Source organism: Monodelphis domestica, chromosome 2 (genome assembly GCF_027887165.1).
Source record: "Monodelphis domestica isolate mMonDom1 chromosome 2, mMonDom1.pri, whole genome shotgun sequence".
Taxonomy (NCBI): domain Eukaryota; kingdom Metazoa; phylum Chordata; class Mammalia; order Didelphimorphia; family Didelphidae; genus Monodelphis; species Monodelphis domestica.
In genome coordinates, this window is record NC_077228.1 from 455,041,070 (window position 1) to 455,068,272 (window position 27,203).

At 36.1% G+C, this 27,203-nt stretch overlaps 1 protein-coding gene across 4 annotated transcripts in view; it reads right to left on the minus strand.

Moving 5' to 3' along the window:
- Positions 1 to 27,203, minus strand: part of WDR27 (WD repeat domain 27) — a 309,881-nt gene that overhangs the window by 23,246 nt on the left and 259,432 nt on the right. The window lies entirely within an intron of this gene.

Sequence of the window (27,203 nt, forward strand, 5' to 3'; positions counted from 1 at the left end):
AACACTTTCTACACAATTAAAACTAGATTTAAATAACTGGAAAAAAACATTAGTTGCTTATGGGTAGGACAAGCTAATTTAATAAAAATGATGATCCCACCCAAATTAATTTACTTATTTAGTGCCATATCTCTCAAACTACCAAAAAACTTTTTAAATGAAATTAGAGGTGAAAAAAGAGATCCAGATATTCATGGAGAAAAATATTTTATTTAAAACTAGAATTGGACAATTTCTTATGAAATTGTAGTAAAACAAAGAATGAAATTATAAAAGAATATGAAATATCTTAGCACAAAAACAATTGACCTGAAAAAGAAATCAAGGAGAGATAACAGAAAAATATGTGGATTCCCAGAAGTTATAATAAAAAGAAGAACTTAGACACCATACTCTAAGAAATTATCAAAGAAAACTGCCCAGAAATTTTAGAATCAGTGGGTAAAATAGAAATTGAAATAATACACTGATCAATACCTCAAAGAGACTCAAAGATGGAAATGGACAAGAACATCATTCATTGACAAGTTCCATCATTGCCAGGTTAAGGAAAAAATACCCACAAAAAAGGGGAAAAAAACAATTTAAATATTAAATAAAGAAAAAGTGCCAGGCTGAAGAGTGTGTGAAATTAATCACCTCAACAGGGGAAGGGCCCCAAGGGATTGGAATCTTGAGGAGGAGGAGATTCTGGCTGGTAGAGGAGTTGGTCTCTCTCAGTCTTGAGAAGCCTAAGGGAAAGGGTGAAAAAAAGACTTTCTCCTGAGGGTTACCCAATTTTCCTGCTGGTGACTGGAAATCCTTCCCCACAACATTTCCCAATTGAATGGACTTTCTGAAGAGAAACCTGAGCAGACTTTACCTCAGCTGCTGTTGCCCAGGGGTGAGTCAACCTGGGTTTCTCTCAGGGGGCTCAGGCTGCCAAGGCCTGAGTTTCCTCCCAAACTTGAGGAGGAAGGAAAAGGGTTTAGATAGAGACAGGGACCCCCTTCTCCCAATTTCCTTTTCCCATTCTTCCCTTCCCGTTATTCTGTTTGTATTACCTGATTGAGTTAACATTAAATGATTTGTTCCCCAAGCTAAGGGTGAGTGAATGGATCAAGGGGAGACCTTTTGGGTCTCAAGTAGTGGAGGGGGGACAAGAGGGATAAGAGCAAATTGGGGAGAGCAGCTTTAGCTAAGAAGGGAAGGCAGAAGGGGGAAAATCTTCAAACCCCCTCTCTTCTCTCTGAGCTAACCCATTACATCTGCTGTCTACCCTGAACCCCACTTTGAGAAGAGAGGTTCTCCTCTCTTTCCCCCACTCAATACTGAACTGAATCCCTCAGTACAAATTAACATCCCTTTATAATACAGCAGGCACAACATCAAAAGACCACAGAGCATGGAACATAGTATCTCACAGAGCAAAAGAACGTCTTATAACCCAGACAGATCCAGCAATATGAGCATAATTATATAAGGCAAAAAGTGGATATTTAATGAACTAAAGGAGCTTCAACCATTCTTGGGGGAAAACTCAGAATATAGTAGAAAATTTGATGAGAAACATACAAAGGTAATGACGGACTAATCATAAGCAACCCAAAAGGTCAAATTGTTTGATTCCTGTAGGGGAAATTATCATCTATAGCCCCTAGGAATTGCATCATTGCCCAGGGATTTTGAAGACCTATGGAAGAATCAAAATCAAAGTGAATGCAATGGAATGAGCTGAAATGGTAATGGGGCAGACCAGGAAGAAATAGAATAGCTATCTCATATAGAGGAAGAATGAGTGAAGAAACTGCCATGGAGAAGGGGAGGAGGGGGTGTGGAGGGCTGGTAGTACTAGAACTCTACTCTCAAATGACTTGGATAGAAAACAGACAAAATTAGAAGAGTAAAAATCTTCTTTACATACAGAGAAACAAGAAGTAAGAGAGATGGAATAAGAAAGAGACTGGGAGTTCCCTTAGGGGGACTGAAATAATAAGAGAAGGAAAGGTGGACTAAGTAAAAGGAGAGCAAGGAGATGAGAAAGGGAGGGATATCTGAAGAGAAGTACATATCAAAAGGAAGTGGGTTAAGGTGAGGGAATAAGGGAGTAACTCTGAACTCTTAGGACAAGATAGGGGAAGAAGAAGTAAGGTACATTTGGGGAGATAAGGAAAGGACTTTTGGAAAGGTAGGGTAGAGAATAAGGAAGGATTTTAGGGAAGGGTTATGAAGAAGTACTTGTCAAAGGAAATTAGACATTTGAGGAGGAATATGGTGAAAAGAAATGAAGAAGTTAGTTTGCCAGAAATTATGTATAAACCAATCTTATACCATTAACTAAGATAAGATCAAAATAAATACATGATCTAGACATAAGAGGACATATAAGTAAATTGGAAGAACAAAGAATATACTACTTATCAGATTTATGGATGAGAGGAATTTATTCAAAAATGTTTTATTTTCCCAATTATATGTAGTAATAATTTTCAACATGCAATTTCTGAAATTATAAGATCCAAAGTGTCTCCCTCCCTCCATTCCTTCCCCATTCTCAGAGATGGTAAGCATTTTGATATGGATTATACAAGATTATCATGCAAAAACATGCTTCCATATTGCTTGTTATTATAAGAGAATATTCATATAATACCAAAACCCTAAAATACTGTAAATAAACTAATGTGACAGATAGTATGCTTTGATCTGCTTTTGACTTCAACAGTTCTTTCTCTAGAGGAGGATAGCATTCTATGTCATAAGTCCTTAGGAATTGTTCTGGATCATTATATTGCTGAGAGTAGCTAAATCTTTCACAATTAATATTGCTGTACAATATTGCTGTTACTGTGTGGTGTTCTAGGAGAATTTAAGAGATGGAGACCATTGTGAAATATAAACTAGATAATTTTTAGTACACTAAATTTAAAAGGTTCTCTACAAATAAAACAAATGCTGCCAAGATTAAAAGGGAAGCAGAAAACTGGAGAAAAACATTTTATAAACAGCCTCTCAGAAATCTCATATTTAAAATATATAGAGAACTTGTCAAATTTATAAGAACAAGACATGACAGATGTCATTGATTCTAGCACATAATTTGCCTGCATGTCTCTCTATCCTCAGGACATATTTAATGGAACCAGACAGACAAGGCTAACTAGAAGGGGGGGAAAGCATTAACCTAGGAGGCAAGAAACCTGAGCTCCCTCTCTGGTTCTGGTACTTGCTAAACCATGACTTTTAACAATTGAATTAAGTATTTCCAATCTAAGTTTCCTCCTTAAAAAAAAATAAGGCAATTCAACTAGGTGATTTCTAAATTCCCTTCAATTTAAAAACAATTTGATTCTCTGAAATGGGTTTCTGCCAGGTCTCTGTAATTTCGTATAGCTCTGAGATTCTCTGATTTTTGGAAAGGACAATGAGACCTATTTGAGGACACATTAAAGAATGTCAGAGCTGGAATAGACCATACAGATGATCTAGCACAACTGTTCCATTTCACAATGAGGAAACTGGGTAGAAACCAAGCTGTCTCCTAGGATATCTAAGTCAGGCATAGATCACCCTAGCTAAGAAAGTAACCCATAATGAATCCTAAAAACTAATAGTCAAAAAAGTCTGGAAGTTCCAAGCATTGGCTGCATTTGTGCAGGAAAAAGTACAATTGCAGAAAGCTCAGAAATAATCTGGCATTTGTTACTATCAATAGACACTTTGCCTTTTTAAATCTTCCCTATCTGAGTATGACTCTCAGAATTCAGATTAGCTGTTCTATAATGTAGGCAAATCAATATACTTAGTCCAAATGGTCTTCAAGCATAAAGTCATAGTTAGAGCTACTGATGAAAATTCTCCTAAGGAAAATATGTTTAGTATAAAAAGCTCAGATACTGTTTGATTTGGACTTTGCTGCTGAGGCCTTCTAGGACCCTCCCATTCACAAACATCAATCTATCTCCTAGTTCTAGCCAGAAAATCTTTCTGTTTCTGTGTCTCCTGGTTGGAGTAATGAAGAGATCACAGTGACACTGAAGTAAGATTAAATTATGGATGATGGAGAAATATAATTTCTATGACTCATATCTGTCCTGGTTGATTAACAATGCATTCCACAGCCTAGGCATGAGGAATGAAAAAAGAAATACTTGCACATGCTGTAGGAAAAAAAGAAGAAAAAATTTCATTGAATTGTTTTATTATTGCAGACACTGGTCCTAACCTAGTTAAACTACTGGCACGCCAACTTCTTGTGTAGAAACAGAGCAGTAATGGGTTCTCTGGACCAGCCAACTGTTTATCTTAATGCCTCTTAGGTTGTCAGAAGCTCCTTACATTCCATGGGAAATTGTTATATTGGCTGGGGAAAGTAGCCTGTGATGTCTAGAGAGGATCTTTCTTATGTATATTTTAAAATAACATTCAATGCTACTTTATATACTGAATAGCATGTTGGGATAACAGTTCATATGTAAAAGATTTGAGATTTTATTGTACTATAATCTGTAGAAAATTAAACTTAAATTGGGATGTTTTTGAGAAATGATTCCTCCTCAGGCCCCCAAGAACAGTTTGATTTTTAAACTACAAAACAGGTCTCCCCCAGCCTCTGAAAATGGATTGTGCCCTTTCTTCTTTTGTCTAGATCTTTTAAAAGCAGGATGGAGACTTCCTCCTTATTTTATAAATAATGATTCTCTTGAGTGATAAAATCAGCTCTAGGCTCCCTATTGGGAAGTCTATTTTACTAAGCATCTTAGTAGGGAGTCTCTTGGCATTCTTGAGATGTGATGAAGGAGTTCCCATCTCTGATTCCATTTCCTGTGTGACTGTTCTCCAATCAGAGATGCCCTGGGGAGAGACTGAGTGATAATATCAGAAGGGATGTATATTGGTTTATTGGACAGGAGGTCAGCCTTTTTATTTTTGAAGTGGGGGCTCAAACAACTCTCCAACCTTGTTGCTTAGCTGCTCACTCTTAAGCCTCTGCTCTCTCTCTCTCTCTCTGGCCCAGCCTGGCTTCCTGGCTGCTCCAGCTAACATCCTTCTCCTTCTTGGGCCCTGTCTTCTGCCCCGCTTGAGTCCCATGGCATCTGTCTGGACTGTGTGGGAGTCCATTGACTAGTTAGCTTTTCTTGAGTTAACATTTTAAAATTTTAAATATAGCCTTTTGGGAATTTCATTCGTTACAAACCTTAATATTGTCAACAATACAAAATGACAGTGATTTTGGGATGCATTAAGAAAATTATGCCATCAAGAATTGGAAATTAAGTGATGGGGTTATTTCTGGGCATGGGTTTTAGGTGAATATAGGTACACCCAGGAAAAGGTGATCAAGATTGGTGAAATGAATCAAAATTATATCTTATAATGAGTATTTGAGGCAATTTATATTTAAATTGGAGATGAGAAAACTTAGAAATATGACAGATTATTGAATATTTTGGAAACAAGACTCCTTCCTATATATGAACTAGTTATCCTCTGAATTTTCTTCCAATTCTGAGATTATTTAATTCTATAAGGTTTCTTATTATGCAGAGTTATAGATCATTGTGTCTCTGGACTTGAATTAATCAAGCTGAGATTATCTGGCTGTTTGAAAAAGAAGAAAAAAACAATTGTCCCCATATCTTCCTAATAGACTGTGTCACAGTTGTGACTGAACTGCTACTTTACCAATAACCTCCTAACTCCTTGTATAGATTAGGGAATACCCCATCCCTCTTACCTTGTCCTCCATCTTGTCCTATCTTCCCCAATAAACCTTACTTGAGAAAGAAAGAGTATCTTCTCTAAACCTCATAGTTTCACCTTTGAGTTACACAAAAGGTGACTGACTAAAAGGGGGGGAGGGGAAGGGAAGCAGGAGGGAGTGGGTGGAAAAAATGGGTGGCATTTGAAGGGAGGAGGGTAGGCAATATCTTGATCCATAAACCATCTAGTATTGATCAATAGGCACCCTCTGGTAGTATCTATCTCTGGAATATATCTCTATCTCCAACTATCTCCTTTATTTTATTTATTACAACTAGAAACATCTCCAAAGTATCTTTATTACAGCATACATTACAGCATATACAATGTGAAAAAATTAGTGCCCAAGAATATTATTGTATATTCAAAGAAAAGTGATTTAATTTAGTAGTAGCTGAGTAACTCTTAGACCACTAATTTCCTCTTAATCCTCCTCAAGACTTTGCCTATTAATCAATTAGCTCTATGTAATTGCTTAATCTGCCCACCACCTCTAATCTATCTGAAGGCTAGATGTGCTCCATTTCACCCATCCTCCTAGTTTCTCCAGCACTCTAGAGGAAATGGTAAATCTCTTACCTCTATTAACTCAAGATTACATTCTACCAATTTTAGGGGTCCTGGTACCCCAATTACATTAAACCATTTAACAGATTAGCTTTTGCAAAGGAATATTTACTTTGATGATTAAAATAGAACAAATACTGAAACATTCCCCCCACACATATGGAGGAGGTGTGTAATCCCCCTATACTATCTGCCTCTGGGGAAGGCAGGAGAGTTTAGTGTCACATTTTGGTTTACATTCTATATACTACTTAGTATATAGCATTAGTTATACCAAAATTCCAACTATCCCCTCAGCTTCCATCCTAAGATGCTGGAATCCTTGCTAAACTGGATGCAATACCTGGCCATGACAACCTGGGTTCCCAAGTCTGGACTCCCTGCACTCAGAACTAAAAAGGATGAGGAAAATAAGACCAAAACCTTAAGCCCATTTCTCAAGGTAACAGGACCTAAAGGGAAAGGAAAGCAGGCATTTTGTGAATTTTACAATTCTACATAAATTTCAGTTATTATAATCAAATTAAAAAGTATCTATGAAATGAAGCTTTTTGGTCATGTCTTCAATAGGAAAACAGAGCAAATCTAAAGAAAATTAGGCAGAGAATAAGTCCATGGAAACCAGGAAAAGGGTCTAAAAGAAATGAAATGTTTTCAGCCTCTCTAATTTCAATTTTCCTGTTGTTTATCTTTCACAAAAATGAACGACAGAAATCTATATATTGGTTATAGGGCTTATATTTCTTAACCCAATATTCAGGGAAGCAAGTACAGATAATGGAAGGAAAGAAGTGGCAATTATAAATAAAAGAATAGTATTATTTTGGAAAGCCCGATAATAATTGAAAATATTTTGAGAGTTTTGTCAAGAAATCTAACTTCTGACAAGACATTATATGCATGTATGTGTGTGTGAAATGGTGAATCCTCTGTTTATAAGGAATATGTTCTAATTTCTCTTGATTTCAGACTTATTATGTTAAGAGTGCTACAAACTTGACAAATCATCTACTTCACTCACCCAAATTCATGCACCTAAAACAATCCTGGCACGCTTCTCTTTTACTTTAAGGAAATTGAGGGAAGAAATTTCCTAACTTCTTGCTACAACTCATTTTATGTTTTGTATTTCTTACCTATTACTCCCTCATATCACCACTTACACACACACACACACACACACACACACACACACACACACACACACACACACGGTCAAATTATTTCTTACTTCTTTGTAAATCCATTTTCTTTTGTTCCCTTGAGATAGCACACAGCTGGTCATTATTCTCTGTATAATAATAGTCCTTTATTACACTTGAAGACCATTATTTAATCATTCCTCAGCATTCTTTTATCCAAGATAAATATCCTCCATTTCATTTAAGTTTGTGGTAGTCATGCTGGTGGGAATATTTTATGGTGGTCTTTTTGGCTCTGTCCCCAAAGGATGTTCCAGGAATAAGATGACAAAATATGGCAAAAATCCACTTTACTTTGTTCTTCATTCCAGACAGTCAAACAGGCCAGGATCCAGTTTGGGTGGGAAAACCTGAGGAATGCCTTGGGGTAGGACTCTTCCTAGTGAGTCAGTGCTGAACCAATGACCCAGTGAGGTGTTAACTACATGGTTGGATGTACCATCTTTTAGATGAACGGAGAGAGCAGGGGTCAGGAACACTTGTAGTCCTTAAAAATACCATGACGCATTTCCTAAGAACAAAGGTTTGAGCCCAGGTGTTCTGGCAAGAACTAAGCCTGAGTAATTGTATTCTGCTGGGACTAAAAACTCCTCTGCATTTCCACTGGACCAGTTTTAACCTATGCATTTGTGCAATGACATTATTCAGTTAAAAACCTTCCCTGAGAATTGGCTGTTTTTCAATTGCAGAACCAAACCCAGTGTGAAACTTATCCAATAGGTCCATTAGTTTCTAGGAGTGCTCTGGGATCCTATGGGATGAACTACACTTGTAACAATTCAAATACAATATAAATTATTATTGCCGAATGCTTGGTTTGTAATGGTTTGGGTACATGTGGGAATGACGACAGTGGCTCACACTTTGTTAAGAGCATACTTCTCATGACTGTCTGCAATGGTTAACCCATATTTGCTTCTGTTTTTGAGAGGCAGGCATAAGCCAAGCTGCCAAAACCTAGTCTTTGGGGGCTATAAATATTTTAAAGTCTATAGATATGTAGATTAAAAGCATAGTTGTTGGATAACCACAGTGTCTGCTACATTGGGTTGAAAAATAGACAAAGGATAATTCTGGCTTTTCATTTAGAACATTCCAACTACTTTTCCCGGGTCTCTAATTCAAATAGAGACGGAGTGAAAGTATTTACTCAAGTTAAATGAAGAAAACTTGAAGACCATTCCTTAGTCACTTCTCAGCATTCTTTTATCCAAGATAAATATCTTCCATTTTATTTAAGTTCGTCGTAGTCCTAAGTGTTATCTCTTTCTTATTCTATAAATATGACTGTGTAGTACTTTGTTTTCCTAAGAAATTCCCAAACAGGAATTTCCTTGTGAGGGAAGCATTCTGGAAGCCATGAAAATCCCATATAAATATGTTAAACGTATTAATATACTGAAACTCATCAAATGCCTACTACATCCCAGGAACTGTGAGATACAAAGTCCCTACACTCAAGGAACTCTCAGTCAAATGAGGGAGATAAAATAGAATTCTATGTCAAAGAGAAGAGAGAAATCCTACTCAAAAAATGCAAGTGGGTTAAATAAAGGTCATGCATGATCAAATGTCCCCAGCATCCTGAAGCAGAAGAGGGGAGTCCCCCCCACCTTCAAAAATCCTCAAGTCCATCAATTGGGCCTCTCCCTTTTAGGCATACACAACTTGTTGGGTTTATTTAATTTTACTTAACTTTTCAATAACAATTAGCAGCAACCATGGAATGATAAAAATATATACAATGTCTTTTACTTCCTTGCTTCTGCTAGCTCTAGAACAAGTAAGATAACCCATCTGGTTCTGCAGACAACCCATGTCTATTCCATTGTTGGAACTCATCCCACAAAAAAACTATACTTCCTGGGACAAATGTCAGGCTATCTCATAATGAAAGCATTCTATACTTTTTTTTTTACCATTACTATGTCTTCTTCTATGAGCAAACCAAACACACACACACACACACATGTGCACACACACAAACACACACAAGCACACACATTATCAGTCACATCATATCTGCCCAAAATACCAAGTCTAAGGTCAGAGAGTGACCCCAAAATGCAAATACACTGTCTAGAGAGGGTGACTCAATGAAGCAGATAATTTAAAAGTTTTTATATGTAATGTATATCCATATATGTTTATGTGTGTATATAAGGATATGGAAGTGTAGCTCTCTCCAGATTCCCAATTAACTCACCTCAGTGAATAACAATAGCCTGCATAAGAATAAACAGTTGTTTCAGATCCATAGAGAGATCTTCCCTCTTGATACTAACCTATAAAAGTTCCCTAAAGAAAAGGAATTAGTGCAATAAGCCTGTCCTCATTTGGGTCTCCATAACATATACTTTTTAAAAACATGTTATAGCAATACAATTTTTAATAATCATTTTTGACATTTTATGATCCATGTTCTCTTCCTCATTCCCATACTCCCATTTCCCTGAGATGACAGGTGATATGATATAGGTTGTACATGACTATATATCTATCTATAGATAGATATTTAGATAGATATATAATTTACAGTATTAACCCTGTAACACTTGATAGACCCCTTAGTGCCAAAGGCATGGATAAATAAAACAATACCTAAGGCAAATGGCATAAATCAATTTAAATAACAAGACCAAAATATCTTAAAAACTGACTTGAGAGAGAGATATAATGGCCAATGGCAATAATGATTTAAAATATAAGCTGGTTTATAAAAGTTTTACTGGGAATAGTGGAAGATTATGATCAGTATGACCTCAACAACTAAGAAACAAGGGAGGGATATACAAGTTTAATGAAAGTGCGATGAGACTAACTTGGGAAAAATCATCAAAAAGATCATCATATAAGGATGATAACTAGGAGGGTGGCAATAAACAGAAGAGAGTTGCAAGGATTTCTATAACATAATCTTTTCAACATTAGAAATAGTGGAATCACCATATTTAGGATATAATGTCACAGTCACATATGTGTCACATAGGGTAGACCAAAAAGACATAGAAGTCCATGTTGTAGATGACACAATTTTAAATGTCCTTACATTTAAATCAGTGGAATCAATTCTCAAGGTACTGAAAGATACTAAAAATGTGAGGGGGGACTTCAGGGGAAATAAATCTCAGACTCTGAACTACCAACAAAATGCCCAAAGGAATATCAATAATTACCATAACATATGCTAATTTTTCCATTTCTATAAAATATTTATGAAAATAATCAGTACAATCATTAAAGTCATTCATAATTAAAAGAGAACATTTCCTACCCAAATGGACTCCTTGAACTTTTCCATTGTGCCCCCAGGATTCTCATCATTCTTTATGGCTATATTAGCCTTGGTATGCACATCAGTACTTCTGCCCTTCCTTCAGAGAGTAAATTTAAGAGCTCCTCCAAAACCTTTTATTTTAAGGAAGACACCTGGGCCAATTATCTCTCCATTTCCCCTCATTTAATTCCTTTGGACATTTCTATTATAGCTTTCCCCCCACTCCCATTTATTAGCTTCCTTTTCAATGTTGTCTTACACCTGTTTGATTATAAGCTTCTTGAAAGCAGGATCTATCATTTTTTTTTCCATTTTGTATCTCCAACACATGTTGTAGTGAAAATTTCACCTTTGAAGATTGTTATAATATTAAAACTATGGCCACCAATTTTTTATTTACTTATGAAATTCCTAAAATGAAACACTCAAGTCAGAATGGAATTTATGGTGGTTTAATCACAATGGGAGTAAGAAAAGGGAGAGGGAGAGAAGGAGAGAGGAGAAAAGGGAAAGGGGTTACTCAACCTCTGGCAGGGAGCCAGAGGGAGTTTAGGCCCAAAAGGCCAAGGTAGAGAAGGAAACAGTCCTTGACTCGCGTGACCGATCTGAAGGGAAGCTTCCAGCTTCTAACATGAAGTGAGCGAATTCCAGAGGCTGTTCCCTACCTCCCTTCCTGTGTCTCACAAGTGCCAATGGTTGGCTCAAGCTTGGCTTAGGACAGTCCAGGTGGGCAGTTAGTTATTTCTGATTTGTCATTGACTAGCACATGCCCATGTAGTGTGGTTGTACACAATTTTGGGTGCTAGTCCAAGCAAGATGGAGATTTTAAAATTCACACTTAGCACAGTGCCTGATACATAAGTGTTTATTGATTTACTGATTAACTGGAACAGTACATTTTTCAAATGGTTTTCCACCATAGACCACATCTTTTGTTGTTTTTGTTCAATCATTTCCATTATGTCCTACTTTTTGTGATGCCATTTGGTGTTTTCTTAGTGAAAATACTGGAATTATCTACCATTTCTTTCTCTAGATCATTTGAGGAACTGGAATTAAGACTTAAATGATTTGCTCAGGGCCACTAGTAAGTGGTCTGTGGCCAGATTTGAACTGATGAAAATCCTGAGTACAGGTCTGGTGTTCTATCTACTCAGCCACTTAGCTTCCAACCACATCTTTATCATCACATAATTAACTAAAAGATCTAGAGGATACAAGTTGTTATTATGCTTATTATTTGTTGACTACAAAAAGGATTTGTTTTTATTAAGAAAAATATACCCTTTAAGGCTCTCCTCCAACAATGTGTGTCCCCTGTTATAGGAAAAGTTAAGTTAAATGTGTGTGAGTTTGCCGACTGACAGCAAAGGACAGAGTTCTGGAATTCTGGGTAGAGCAGCTGCTGTTGGAGAGAGATCGTTAACTAGGGCTATGACTTTTTCCTCTGGGTGGACCTGAGGAGAATTAGCTTTTCCTCTGTGGCATTTGACTGCTTGTTCATCATATTCTACCTGCTGTTTGGATTATCCTGTACCTGTTTGGCCTTTTGACACCTACTGTGTTCCTGTACTGCTCTTGTGACAACTAACAGCTGATTGTGAGACTATCATTGGGCCCTGTCAAACTTGCACACAAACCCTTTTTCTTAGATTATCAAAATAGCGTTTACTGTTAGCTTAGTTAAGTATAGTAATTTTGGGGTTATATAGTGAGAATAGGAATAGAGTAAGGAAAACACTCAGAATTAATCTCTGTGAAAAGATTTATAGATCTGGGGAGGTGTAGATAGTTATTATTAGAGTAAGGTATATCCAAATCCTTTCTAACCTGTCCTTATTATGTTAAACACCTGTTATTTATAACATAGGGTTCTGTGTGTGTGTATCATCTCAGGGTTTGGCTCTGCTTGCACTGATCTTGGGTAGTTTTCCCAAACCAGGTTACTGGCCTAAATTAATATCCAATCCCATCCCCTAAACCCAACAGTTATTTCGCCCCTAAGCATGACAGAATGATTTGAGTGAAAAAGTATTCATTAAAAAGATCAGCTAGCTTTCCCCAAATCTGCTTACAACAAAGATTTGAGAGGAATTCTAAACTAAGTAGTGGTTGGGAAATCAAAAAAGAAGCATGCCAGGCATTTTTTCCACCCCCAAATCACAGATATGCCCACTAGCAAGTGAACAGAGCAAGAACTGTGGAATTGGGGTATATCTATATTTCTGCACCATTGTCCAAGGAGCAGAATCCAGGATTCAAACTCCTAGGGCCATAGGTAGACCATAGGCCACACCAGCATTAGGTAAATATCTCTATTGTTCAGACTTGAAACTCTACTTGGATTTGACTCAGGTGTGAAAGGATTGAGGATGGACTGTAGGACAAAGGGGTCAGTCTTTAGTCCTTCCTGAAAACTGCACAGTCTACTATCTGAGGCTAGAGCTAGTGACTGTTTTCTGGGCTTTCACTCAGGGTCAAGTTTACATTTACATTGTTTTAGCTACAAACAGGAATCTGGAGCCTGGAAGTCAAGAAAAACAGTGACCAGACAATGACCTAGGATCAAATAGCTTCAAAATTGCTATAAGTTTACAGATTCCAGGTTGGCACACCCTTGAAATACCTGAAAAACATAATACTCAATAACCAGAGAATGCATTTGCAAGATCTTAATAATGTGAATCAGGACCACATAAGAAACTAAAATTCCCTCCAGAAGTGTAAAGAGGTTGAACTTTCACAAATTCCAGTTTGGAAAGTAAGGCTGAAAGAATGAATGCAATAAAAAGATTTACACAATAAAGAACTACTATGCTGATACAGAATAATTCTAAATCCCAAATGAACAAAACTTCAAAAGAAAATATGGCTTGGCCACAAGTTCAACTAGAATTGCTGAAATAAATAAAGCATAAGTTTAAAAAGGTATTGAAATGTTAGTGAAAACAGATAAAACAATTGGAAAAGAAATGAAAGTTTTGGAGAAAAGACTTGAAAGAATAAACATGCTACTAAGAGGTACAAAACTTCATCAAAATCACAAATTATGAAAATAATAACAGAGCAAATGAAATTAGTGATTGCAGAAGACAATAAAATGTTAAAATAAAATAATTTAATCTATAAATTTAAAATGTAAGGTATATAAAAACAATCTAAGCAATGAAGGAGAAAAGAAAATTAATTAATTAAATGAATAAAAAAAGAGCATATACATCATATTCCAAAAAAATTGTGAAAGAAAACCATATGTGCCTACTATACCCAGAGAGCAAAGTGAAAATAGAAAAATCCACTTGTGATATCCTGAAAGAAATCCCAAAATAAACATCTTTACTGACATCCTAGCAAAAATCCAGAGTTTTCCTGTCAAAGGGAAAAAAACTGGAAATAGATGTGAAAAAAAAATAATTCAAGCATTAAGGAGTCACATGTATCAGTTAAGATTACACAAGATTTAGAAGAATTAAGAAGGATAGGCTTACAATTAAGAATAATCTACACAAGAAAAATTGGGGCACTTATCTTGAAGAAGGAAAATAGATACCTAATAAAAATAGACAAGTTTCAAGCATTTGAGATTAAAACACTAGGTTAGAGTAAAAACTTTTGAATACAGAGGAGTCAGTAGAAATACAAAACAGTAAATATGAACAAAATAATTAGAAAATATTAATCAAGGAAGAATTACTTACATTAATTATTATAGACACAGTTATAGATAATTCAAGTTAATTCTCATAATCCAGTTATCATTAAAAGTTATTGAGGGAATTAAATAAGACAGAGTCTGTGAATGGTTTGTTATATTTTCATAACCTTAAATGAAAAAAAAGAGAAAGAAGGCAAAAAGGGATAAAGTGGGAGGGTGGGAAAATTTGTTAAAATTATACTAATTTTATGAAAGATGTAACAAGGATAACTGATCAACAGATATATCAAATAAGAAACAAGACATAAAACAGGAAGATATATCTTTGCTAAATATGTGCATCTCTTTCATAAAGGAGAAGAGCACAGAAGGTAAGTTATAAAAGGGATTTCCTATAGGTGATGAAGTCCTTCAAAAGCATCTATTTTAAGATGGCAATACATGTTGATAATATCAGTTTCTAGAATATTGCTGAGCTTCCTAATTAAATCTATAATTACTCAAAAGAGTTTAACACAACTTCACATAGAGAAATCAAGTTACTATATAGTGTCCTTTATCCAAATTGGTTTGCCACCATCTTTAAGATAATATTGTTTATTCTCCATTCTCTGTCATTATTCACTCTATTCCCTATGCATACAAACAAAACAAAACAAACAAAATCCTATCCAGGCTATCTAAATCTTGTTCTGTGTTTCAAAGCCCAGCTCACATTCCACGGTTTCTATGTAGCCTTCCTTATCAACTCCAGCCTACAGTAATCTATCCATTTTCAGTATTTTTATAGATTTTTTTTAAGACCAGAATTATTCATCTAGCAGATTTCACATCCTGTCTTGTATCAATAATAGTAAGCAACCCCCAGCAGAAAACCAAATTAGAAATCCTAAAAATTAAGGGAGAAATTAATAAAATCAAAAGTGATAGAACTATTGATTTAATAAATAAGACAAGAAGCTGGTACTTTGAAAAAACAAACAAAATAGACAAAGTACTGGTCAATCTAATTAAAAAAAGGAAGGAAGAAAAGCAAATTCACAGCATTAAAGATGAAAAGGGGGACAGCACCTCCAATGAGGAGGAAATTAAGGCAATCATTAGAAATTACTTTGCCCAATTATATGGCAATAAATACACCAATTTAGGAGAAATGGATGAATATATACAAAAATACAAACTGCCTAGACTAACAGAGGAGGAAATAGAATTCTTAAATAATCCCATATCAGAAATTGAAATCCATCAAGCCATCAAAGAACTTCCTAAGAAAAAATCCCCAGGGCCTGATGGATTCACCTGTGAATTCTATCAAACATTCAGAGAACAGTTAATCCCAATACTATACAAACTATTTGACATTATAAGCAAAGAGGGAGTTCTACCAAACTCCTTTTGCGACACAAACATGGTACTGATTCCAAAACCAGGCAGGTCAAAAACAGAGAAAGAAAACTATAGGCCAATCTCCCTAATGAATATAGATGCAAAAATCTTAAATAGGATACTAGCAAAAAGACTCCAGCAAGTGATCAGAAGGATCATTCACCATGATCAAGTAGGATTTATACCAGGGATGCAGGGCTGGTTCAACATTAGGAAAACCATCCACATAATTGACCACATCAACAAGCAAACCAGCAAGAACCACATGATTATCTCAATAGATGCAGAAAAAGCCTTTGATAAAATACAACACCCATTCCTATTAGAAACACTAGAAAGCATAGGAATAGAAGGGTCATTCCTAAAAATAATAAACAGTATATATCTAAAACCAACAGCTAATATCATCTGCAATGGGGATAAACTAGATGCATTCCCAATAAGATCAGGAGTGAAACAAGGATGCCCATTATCACCTCTACTATTTGACATTGTACTAGAAACACTAGCAGTAGCAATTAGAGAAGATAAAGGAATTGAAGGCATCAAAATAGGCAAGGAGGAGACCAAGTTATCACTCTTTGCGGATGACATGATGATCTACTTAAAGAATCCTAGAGATTCAACCAAAAAGCTAATTGAAATAATCAACAACTTTAGCAAAGTTGCAGGATACAAAATAAACCCACATAAATCATCAGCTTTTCTATATATCTCCAACACAGCTCAGCAGCAAGAACTAGAAAGAGAAATCCCATTCAAAATCACCTTAGACAAAATAAAATACCTAGGAATCTATCTCCCAAGACAAACACAGGAACTATATGAACACAACTACAAAACACTCACCACACAACTAAAACTAGACTTGAACAAATGGAAAAACATTAACTGCTCATGGATAGGACGAGCCAATATAATAAAAATGACCATCCTACCCAAACTTATTTATCTATTTAGTGCCATACCCATTGAACTACCAAAATACTTCTTCACTGATTTAGAAAAAACCATAACAAAGTTCATTTGGAAGAACAAAAGATCAAGGATATCCAGGGAAATAATGAAAAAAAACACATACGATGGGGGCCTTGCAGTCTCTGACCTAAAACTATATTACAAAGGAGCAGTCATCAAAACAATTTGGTACTGGCTAAGAAACAGAAAGGAAGATCAGTGGAATAGACTGGGGGAAAGCGACCTCAGCAAGACAGTATACGATAAACCCAAAGATCCCAGCTTTTGGGACAAAAATCCACTATTCGATAAAAACTGCTGGGAAAATTGGAAGACAGTGTGGGAGAGACTAGGAATAGATCAACACCTCACACCCTACACCAAGATAAATTCAAAATGGGTGAGTGACTTAAACATAAAGAAGGAAACCATAAGTAAATTGGGTAAACACAGAATAGTATACATGTCAGACCTTTGGGAGGGGAAAGGCTTTAAAACCAAGCAAGATATAGAAAGAATCACAAAATGTAAAATAAATAATTTTGACTACATCAAACTAAAAAGCTTTTGTACAAACAAAACCAATGTAACTAAAATCAGAAGGGAAACAATAAATTGGGAAAAAATCTTCATAGAAACCTCTGACAAAGGTTTAATTACTCATATTTATAAAGAGCCAAATCAATTGTACAAAAAATCAAGCCATTCTCCAATTGATAAATGGGCAAGGGACATGGATAGGCAGTTCTCAGATAAAGAAATCAAAACTATTAACAAGCACATGAAGAAGTGCTCTACATCTCTTATAATCAGAGAGATGCAAATCAAAACAACTCTGAGGTATCACCTCACACCTAGCAGATTGGCTAACATAACAGCAAAGGAAAGTAATGAATGCTGGAGGGGATGTGGCAAAGTAGGGACATTAATTCATTGCTGGTGGAGTTGTCAACTGATCCAACCATTCTGGAGGGCAATTTGGAACTATGCCCAAAGGGCGACAAAAGAATATCTACCCTTTGACCCAGCCATAGCACTGCTGGGTCTGTACCCCAAAGAGATAATGGACACAAAGACTTGTACAAAAATATTCATAGCTGCGCTCTTTGTGGTGGCCCAAAACTGGAAAACGAGGGGATGCCCATCAATTGGGGAATGGCTGAACAAACTGTGGTATATGTTGGTGATGGAGTACTATTGTGCTCAAAGGAATAATAAAGTGGAGGAGTTCCATGGAGACTGGAACAACCTCCAGGAAGTGATGCAGACCGAGAGGAGCAGAACCAGGAGAACATTGTACACAGAGACTAATACACTGTGGTATAATCGAACGTAATGGACTTTTCCATTAGTGGCGGTGTAATGTCCCTGAACAACTTGCAGGGATCCAGGAGAAAAAAACACCATTCATAAGCAAAGGATAAACTATGGGAGTGGAAACACCGAGAAAAAGCAACTGCCTGAATACAGAGGTTGAGGGGACATGACAGAGGATAGACTCTAAATGAACACTCTAATGCAAATACTATCAACAAAGCAATGGGTTCAAATCAAGAAAACATCTAATGCCCAGTGGACTTACGCGTCGGCTATGGGGGATGGGGGGGAGGAAAAGAAAATGATCTATGTCTTTAACGAATAATGCTTGGAAATGATCAAATAAAATATATTTAAAAAATAAAAATAAAAAAAATAATAATAGTAAGCTTTTTGTGCATACATGTTGCACTTACCAACATTGCCTCCAGTCAGATTACAAATTATTTGGGAGTAGAGATTCTAATTTATAATTATTCCCTTCACTGTGAATATGTAAAGCATATAGTGCCCATTAAATTGTTGTTGTTGTTGTTGTTAGTCCATTTAAAAAGGAATGATGAAAAAAAGCAGATGGTGTCTTGACTTGGATTTAATATGAATTGGATTTAAATGAAGCAGAGTTGCAAAAAGTCTTCAGTTTCACTCTCTCTTCCAGCATCAATGAGGTCCAATGGCAATAGATTGATCATAAAGCCATAAATTTAGAGTTATGAGGGATATTTAGAGTCAAGAGAATATTATCTCTTCATTTTATAGGTGGGAAAACTAAGACACAGGTAAGTGACCTCAGGATCACATCGCTCTTATGAAAGGTGGAATTTAAAGCCACATCTTTCAAGATCAGCACAGTTCTACTATGTCCCCTAACTGCCCAATATAAAATAAATTCTACAAATTGATAATGAAATAAGGTTTTAAAGGATGTTGTGAACATTTGTTCAGTATTTTCAGGCTTTTACATTGTTAGAGAATGTCTTTAAAATATCCTCTTATCATTTTTTACAGTGGAAAAGATAGATGGATTTGTAATCAAAATGCATGAATTCAATCTTAGCTTGTCATTTATTTCTTTTGTGACCTTATGCAAATCACCTAACTTCTCTAGGACTCAGGCTTCCCCAACCATCAAAGAAGGAAGCTGAGCAAGATGACCTTTGAGATCCCTTCTCTTTCTATGATACTATGATCTTATTGTTGAAAAAATATATTGTTCAGACTATGTTAAACATCTGACATATCACTATTATCTGAAGTGGCAGGCATATCTTTTACCTACAAAAAAAATCACCTGTTCTACTAGAATATATGATTCTTTACATGGCATATTATATTTACATGGCTTTTTCAATATTTGGTTTTATGAGAAGTTTTAACATAAACAAATCTGGCAGTATTCTTCACAAAGGAAAAGAATTGCTAATCTTTTGACTTACATATCACTGGTCAGAAATCAACTAACTAAAGGAATTGATCTTATGTATTTGACCCCCAAAATTCCAAAAACGTAAGAACTACAAAGACAGATCATTTTCAAGTTCTGTTCCTTTCAATTGATAGACCAGAAAAGATAGATAGATAGATAGATAGATAGATAGATAGATAGATAGATAGATAGATAGATAGATAGATGGATGGATGGATGGATGGATGGATAGATAGATAGATAGATGAAAAGAACTAATTCAAAATGACAAGAAATTTTAAAATGTTGTGACTGGTTCCAAATTATATCATATAGTAACCAGAATTTCATTCAAGCTTGGGATGTTTTCTGGGTTGTAGTATTTTTAGAAGGTGATAGGATTCCTAAGTGGTGGGAAAATATTTATGAGTTTCTATGAGATATCCTATGTGAAGGGTAGAGTTGGTGTCATAGCGGCTTTAGGGATAAATGTGCATGGTTCTATATGCTCTCTGGGGGAAAAAGAAAGACTTTGGAAAATGTATTTAAAGGAAACCAATTCCTCAACATGTCCCTGGTTTCCACTGTGCTTCCCTAGAGAATATGAAGATAAATTTCTTCTCAAATGGAATCAGAATCTCTTTCTTGGTTTTGAGTTGTGGTCTCATCTTGCTCCCAGTAAAGAGCTCATTCACTCTTTCATATCTTGTCATATGTTGTAATATATATGTGTACATACATATTCATTATGTACCTTCTCCAATTTTTGTTTGCTATTTCCTTATATAGATATATTTATTCACTATTCAATATTTGTAATGATCTGTTGTTTAAGCTCGAGATAACCCTCCCCACATTATGCTGCTTGGTTAAAAGGGAAAGAATTTAAGTTCTGGCACCTATATTATCAATAATCGAGGGATAGGGTCATGTATGTACATACACATATTAAACACATATGTATACATACACATCTGGATATCTAGTTACATACTTTTAATTCAAAAATTTCCACAGAAACTAGAGTAAATATTTCCTAGTCTCAGCTCCTCTCTTCTTCCCTTTAAAGTAAAAATTATAGCATCCCTAGGAGCAGGGTGAATTAGGCTATAGATCACAGATATTCATCCCTGTCCATGGCCAAAATTTATACAGTTAAATAATCCATGTGGACATATATATATTACATGAAAATATACACATCTTACATTAATTTTAATAGCAGAACTCCCAACCTAATAATGATTAGCTTAAGCTAGTATTGTAGTTAGTTTTCATTTTTCTAAGCACCTAGCAACCAATTGGCAAAAGTGACAGAAAAGACAGCCAGGAATTAAAGTTTATTATTAATAAAATTATATATATATGCACATATATATATACACACAAATATATACATTGTAGTAAACAAAGGAAGAGTGCAAAAGGATTTTCCAAATAAACTTCCATTTGATTGACAGGGACATGTGATAGAATGTCACATGGGGAGCCTGAGTCAAGAATTCTAATGTCCCAACTATAACAGTCTCCTGGAGGAGGCTTTTGGAGAAGGGAAATTTTCCATCTGTCTTCCAGATTTCTGGCCCTTTGGAAGATACCAGCTTGAGTGAGAGAAAACCTTCTTGGACTGGCTGCTGGCAGCTGGACAGAAGGCCAAAGAACCACCTCTCTACTGGACCAACTTTGGACATTTTCTTCTGGGATCTTGGCTCATATACTGGACTCTATTTTGTGAGATTGTGTTTTGGGAAACTTTATTTAGCATAAATAAGTTAGCCATTAAGATAGTTTTAAGGGAATTAGTTTGGGGTTTAAGATCAAAAGCCTTCCCTTACCCTTTTACCTTCCTTCCTCTCAACCTTCCCAACAATAAACTTAAAACATTTAGATGTTTTCAATCTTGTTATTTCCCCTAACAATCCCACAATAACAACATGTATTCACGTAAATGTAAACATGTTATATGTGTGTCTGTATATACAAACATATATACAATCAAGAGTTGAATGAATTGGGGATTTTTTAGTTCTCTTTCAGAATGGAAATTTCATAAATCTAGAAGAAAAGCCATTCAAAAAAGTGGCTTCAAAATGTGGATACTTACAGCATTCCTTACTTAAACAGAGAGAATTCCTGTTAAAGGAGGTGCTTTCCAAGCATAGCTATGTTGGTTTGTTCGAGTTCTAGCAAGCTAAACACTTACTAAGTGTAGCACTGAATAGGAAACAATGATGATGGACCGATCTGTTCTAGCATCTGATTACCAATTGGCTAAAACTCAGTTCACCTTGGGGATATTTTGTTTCATTAGGGTGTGATTATGAAGTTCAGCTGATGAAGAGATTTGCTAAAACATGTTCAAACGACTTTTTTGTTTTATCTACCATAGATTTCATATTGCTGTCTTTGTACAAATATAATCTAGGCCTTCTAATTATAAAACAAATAATGCCAATGGATGTGTGTATAAAATAACACTGTCAAATACACATCAATAGAAGTATTTGATATAATTGCTAATCATTAGTGAATGCTTTTGCAGGGAGTTGTGATAAACGATACATTTTAAGTTCCAAACTGCTGGATCTCAGCCTTCTGACAAGAGAATGGCATGTGAGTGATCAAAGAGTCAGGATTCTCTATGGGAATAGATTTTAAAAAACCATATACTCCCTCAGAGAAGAAATAAGTAAGGAGAAGTAGAGAAATGGAAAGGAATCACAACAGAATCTCAAATTAAAAAAAAGGGGGATAAAAATATGACCCAGAGGAATGAAAAAACAAATCCTATGGATTAAGTAACAAGTTAACAAGTAACCAAGAGTGGGAGAAAATTATGAATTAACTAACAGCAGGCCAAGAAATAAAGTGAGATAAAGAGATAAACCATTACAAAAAGGATAATAAACATGTTAAAAGAAAATAAGAAGGATAAAGGGTTGCTATTGTTACTAAGAGATCTATCCATAAAAATAGAACAAGAAAAATGTGATAGGGATACCTGTATAAATGAATGAGAGGATGTATTGGAAAAAGGAACTGAAAGGCTCTATGATAAAACACATTCTTATCACACTCCTCCTGTTGTGCTTTTTAATGCTCAACTATTCATCATAATTACATATCAGGCCAAAGAGACCTTTGAATCATTTAATGATGACTAGTAGTTGGATAACTTTTATGGATATCTAAATATCAAGAATATCAAAGAATGTATAGAAAAGGAGTGTTTTAAGAACTATTATTGTGCTTGCTGGTATTCACAGTCTATCCTAATGTTGAGATTTAAGTGCATTTCAACAGAGAAAACTGCTGCATAAATATGTTTTGTGCCAATTTTTTTCACTCATTCAATGACTTATAAAAATTTTATCTCCAACACCAATACAATTATTCTATAAATCACTAAGAGAATTGTCTGGGCCACTGAGAGGCTAATTGATGTGTCTCCGCTCACATAGCTGGCATATGTCAGAAGCAGCTAAAAAAGTTAATGAGATGCATTAAAAAGGTCAAAGTTCAAGAAAGAAGGAGGTGGTCACTGTTTATGTGTCACCTCCCCTATTAGACTGGGTACTCTTTGCCACTGAAAACACTGTTTTGGCACAGGGTAGGTATTTAATAAATGCCAGTTTCTTTGACTTGTTGATTTTATAGCATCACTGTCCTGTGTACTCATCAGACCTCATCTGCAGTATCATGTTCAGTTATAGGAACACATATGATTGAAGAAGGGCATAATAAGGGGGGATGTAGGTGGTTCATTAGATTGAGAGCCAGGCATAGAGGCAGGAGGTCCTGGGTTTAAATTTGGTTTCAGATACTTCCTACCTATGAATAAGTCACTTAACTCTCATCACCTAGCCCTTACTGCTCTTCTGCCTTGGAACCATTGCTTAGTATTGATTCTAATACAGAAGAAAAGGGGTTAAAAAAAGGATATGATACATGGAAGTGTGTCTGTCCAGAGGTCAACTGGGAGTGTAAAGTGATGTGAGACCACATGAGGAACATTTGAAGGAGCTGAGCATGTTTAGTCTGAACAAATTGCTCAGGGGACATAAGAGTTGTCTTCAAGCATTTTAAGACATTAAATTGTAATGTGGAGGAAGGATTAGACTTGTTCTGTTTGTTTCTAAAGAGCAGAATCAGAAAAAATGGGTGGGAGGTGCAAAGAGGCCAATAGAGGCTTGATGTCAGAAAAAAATCTGTTACTCTTAGAGCTATTCAGAAATGGGATGGGTTCCCTCAAAAGCTTGTTGCTGGGGCATGATTGACCATTTGTCAGTCTCCAGATACTGGAGACTACTTTTAAGCATGAGTTGGACATGATGGTTTCTGAAGTCCCTTCCAATTCTCACATTCTATAATCTAGGATGATTATTGTAGAGTAGCTCTAACAAAACTTGGCAACTGATTGGAGGAACAAGACAGAGAAAATTCAAAGATGACTGCTGTCTTTTATCTTTGTAGAAAAAAATAAAAATGCAAGTTGTGGTGGTGTACTGGGATTGAAGGTGGAAATACTTATATTGATATTTCAATCACTGAAATGATTTTTGCTCAGTGTAATGACAGATGACCTATCCTTCACCCGTACAATGTGTAAACATTTCTGGGAAGAAATAAGAGTAAAATAGTTCAGGGAATAGAGTTTTCTTTTTAAACTTCCAAGAGTTGTCCCTAGACACTTGAGCTTGTCAACCACTGGTTGATTATACATTGATTTTTTTGGAAGGAAGATGACAGAATTTAACTAAAAAAAAAACAACCCTTAAGTGCTAGCTATGCATTTTAGAGACTTTTCAGCACTTGTATCTGGCTAATCTTTTTAACTTTTGCTGAAAATTATCAAGCTAACTAATATTCCCACCACCTCCTGTTCAACTGTGGAAGTTGCTATCTGCAGTGAAATTCCAGTTATCAAATTGTAATTGTTGCTCAGTTCAAATATAAAGCAATGTGATTCGCTTCTTCCCAAGAGACCAAGCAAGGAATATTAAAAAGAAAAAGGCCAAACAAACAACCTCACTTTAATGATGCAAATGCTATAAAATATCAAACATCTATTTTACAAATAGAAGAATATAATCAGATTGGTGAAATTCTATGTAACAAAGTGGACCCTATCTTTTATACTTGATCCAGTTCAGATTTTTTTTATCATTTTTTTTCTTTATGGCCATTTTAAATGACTACTTTTATTTTCTTTACTACCATTTGCAGTGACATCTGATGCTGTGCTTTTAAAGAGTTCAAATACAGTAGCTTTATTATCCCTAAATATGAAAAGATTTTACCAAAATCTTTGCAAATCCTTTTCATTTTTCTTCTGTTGTCCTTCCAATTTGATTCTTAAATACCTTCTAGATAAACCTAGTTAACTGAATCCTTGCCAAGCTTTCTTTAATCTGTAAGGAGGCATTTGACTACCCCTCAATGCCCTATTTAGTTGTCCCAGATCACCATCCTTAAAGTTTCTTCCTTCCTCAAGTAACTGCATGCAAGTATCCCTGCATGAAATATGTCTTTGTTCCCTCCGCTTTGCTTCAAGTTCTCCCCAGTTGACTCTCCAACTCCTACATAGGTATCCCTTCTGGGCAAGTTGCTTTGTTGGTCTATGAAGGATAGAAGAAATAAAAATATCCCCTCCTCTTCAAGAGGTAAATAACTGTGCTTTCCTCAGACTGATAGCTCCTGTCTTAACTGTCTTGAACCAAAGTCCGCTATCATTGCCAAGATTAAATATTCAGTGACTTTCTAGTTTGGTAGAACCTATGATAACTTTCTGATGGCATAAACTTCAAGAATTTGGGATCAGTTCCACACTCCAGTGAGACATTAGAGAAGATCATAATGGAATCATCATGATTTCAGCTCATTTCTATAGGACTGTTTACAGTTTGCAAGATCTTTTCCTTACAATAACCTTGATGGTAGGGTGGAGAGTATAGGTAGTAACTCCATTTTGTAAAGGCAAAAATAGGTCAAGAAGTACAAGAGTTATATTTTGACCACAGGTCTTCTGACTCCAGATTCAATGTTCTTTGTACTACAACATTGCCTCTAAAATTATACAAATATTTAATGTTTAATCTCTTTTATTATGATGTGTCTATCTTCATGAGTATTACAACAGATTAGCTATTTCATGATAATACTTTGGTGGGTCAATGATTTCAATATTAAGATTTGCCCTTCTGCTATAAACCAAAATTCTCTTAAGCTTTTTTAATCCTCTTTTATTCAAATCTATATCTTTCTATAAATTCTGTCAAGTATATACCCAACAGGAAGTTAATCCTTTTAACATTTTAGAGATATCAATATGCTTCCCAGTTATTTGGCAGTCTTTTGTTATATGACAGGCCACCTCATTTTCTGTTCATACATGTCCTTAATAATGTCTTTTATAAGACATCATATAACCTCCTTATACTGTATTTTTGGACAAGGTTTTGGGGATAAAAACAAATAGCGGACTTCCGGTTAAGATGGCGGCTTAGAGAAAGCTGAAGTTCAGATCTCCGGAAAACCCTTCCCGACCGATCTCAAACTAGAAGCTCCTAAGGCGCCGAAATTCAAAACGATCAACAGCACAGACCCTGGGAACCCTCCTCCTGGACCTGGACCCGGTTCAAAAGGTACGGCTCCCCTTAAAAGCCAGAACCCGAGATCACTCGGACCTCAGGGGTAGGAGCGCAGAGTCCAAGGCTCCCGGAAGCGGCAGCCGCGCCGGGCTCAGAGAGCAGGGTCTGAGGAACAACAACCCTCAGGGTCTTCTACCCAAGTCCCAGTCCGGGTGAAAGTTACTGCCTGGGGCCTCTGCTGCAGAGAGCTGATCAAAACAACAGCAACCCTCAGGGCGGGCAAGACAGCCTCACGGGCTGGATCCTGCTATCCAAGTCTCAGTGAAAGTCTGTGCTCTCGGAGCTTGGGGAAGCGGCAGCCCATCCCCCCCGCAGGCCGACGAAACAGCCTCACGGCCAGCGATTCTGAAGGCAACTTCCGGAAATCGAGCCAGGGGGAGAGTGTGGCCTCGTGGTCCGACCCTTCCATTCCAGTTCCAGTGAGGCATATTCAGTTTAACCCAGGGAAAGCTCATAGAACTATCTGCCCAGGACTAAAGCCCCTGAACACCAGAAAGAGACAAGAAAAACTAATCCTCCACATTCAGAAATGGCAAACTCCACAGAACCACAGAAGCCCCAAAATACCAAGAAAAATAAGAAGAAAGGGGCGACTTTGGACACATTCTATGGAGCCAAAATACAAAATACTGAGCAGACAGAAGATAATATAAAAGAAAATGCTCCAAAACCTTCCAAAGGAAATGGAAACTCTCCACAAACCTATGAAGAATTTGAATCAGAAATGACCAAAAAGATGGAAGCCTTCTGGGAGGAAAAGTTGGAAATAATGCAAAAGAAATTCACGCATCTACAAAACCAGTTTGACCAAACTGTAAAAGAAAACCAGGCTTTAAAGGCCAGAATCAGGCAGCTGGAAGACAATGATCGTGTAAAAGAGCAAGAATCAATAAAGCAAAGCCAAAATACCAAGAAATTAGAAGAGAACATAAAATATCTCACCGACAAGGTGATAGATCTGGAAAATAGGGGGAGAAGGGATAATTTAAGAATAATTGGACTCCCAGATAAGCCAGAAATAAACACCAAACTGGACATGGTGATA